The following is a 1,406-nucleotide window of genomic DNA, read 5'->3' as shown; positions in this document are numbered from 1 at the left end:
ATGGCCACCAATTTAGGAGAAGTTAGAGTGTCCAACTTCTTACTCAATGCCTCCACTTGGGCCGCCAACAATGAAACCGCATCGATCTCATGGAGTCCAGCCACTTTCTTCTTTTCCTATGAATTCCATTGGTATTTATGGCCATTTCTTCTACTAATTGCCAGGCTTCATCGGGGGTCTTATTCCCCATTGTACATCCCGTGACGACATCTAGAAGTTGTCTTGTACTAGTATTCAATTGGTTATAAAAGGTCTGAATGATCATCCATTAGAAAAATCCATGCTGTGGGCACCTCCGCAAAAGATCCTTGAATCTCTCCCATGTCTCAAACAAGGACTCGAGCTCCATCTGAACAAACAACGATATCTCATTATGAAACTTTGCTGATTTCCCCAGAGGAAAGTATCTTGCAAAAAAAGCTTCGACCATTTCATTCCATGTCGTAATGGATGCTCGTGGTAAAGAATGTAACCATTGCTTAACTCTTCCTTTTATAGAGAATGGAAAGCCCTCAATCTAATAGCATCATCCGTAACACCGTTGATCTTTAGTATGTCACAAACTTCCAAGAAGTTCTCAATGTGATTGTTTGGATCCTCATCGGCCAAACCATTGAATTGCGATGACTGTTGTATCATCTGGATGAATGCTGGCTTCAACTCGAAGTTCGAAGCTGTAATCAGGAGTCGCACAATACTAGATTGTGTCCACGGTATAGACGGTATGGTGTAATCAAAGAGTGTTCTCTGTTGTTCATTTTATTCTGTCATATTGTTAGATCCTTCAGCTAGATTCGGCGGTCCTTGCATAGGTTCTTTAACCCTTTTTTTGAGTGTACGTTCAAGTTCAAGATCATCTTCAATTAGTATTGAAGGGTTCCCTCGGGTCATAACCTGTAGCTGTACCAAAAGAAAGAAAACAAAATTAGAACGATGATAAGATAAGAAGATATGAAAGAGAATGAATGCATAACAAAGTGCAAAGTATCTCTAAACGCCTACTCCCCTACAACGGCGCCAAAAACTTGACAACGACCATTGTGTGTGGCCCGCAAGTGCACGGGTTTATCGAGTAATAAATTCCAGGTGAGTTGGGTATTGTATCCACAAGGAGTAGGGAGTAAAATACTTAAATTGCTACTTAACTACGTGAAAGTGAACAATAATAGTGTTGATAAAATGTAATGAAAACAAAGATAAAAAGAAACAAGAATGAAAGGTAAAAGTAAGTGAGAGGTAAGGCAATCGATAGAAGTGGGGTACTCGGGTAATGCTCCCCTAGGATTAATGTTTCAAGTGCAAGACCAACTATTATACTTCCTAATCAATGCTAAATAAGTCGTGGAAATCCTTAAGCACACGGTCCCAAATCTACGGTCAACCGTGACTAACTCTACACTATGTCC

At 40.2% G+C, this 1,406-nt stretch overlaps 1 non-coding gene across 1 annotated transcript; it reads left to right on the top strand.

The window, feature by feature from the left end:
- The first annotated feature begins 275 nt into the window (after positions 1 to 275).
- Positions 276 to 381, top strand: LOC120257821. Its single transcript, XR_005535905.1, has one exon. It is a non-coding gene; the product is annotated as a small nucleolar RNA R71 (small nucleolar RNA).
- The last annotated feature ends 1,025 nt before the right edge of the window (positions 382 to 1,406 follow it).

Source organism: Dioscorea cayenensis, chromosome 3 (genome assembly GCF_009730915.1).
Source record: "Dioscorea cayenensis subsp. rotundata cultivar TDr96_F1 chromosome 3, TDr96_F1_v2_PseudoChromosome.rev07_lg8_w22 25.fasta, whole genome shotgun sequence".
Lineage (NCBI taxonomy): Eukaryota > Viridiplantae > Streptophyta > Magnoliopsida > Dioscoreales > Dioscoreaceae > Dioscorea > Dioscorea cayenensis.
This window is presented reverse-complemented; position numbering and strand designations above follow the sequence as displayed.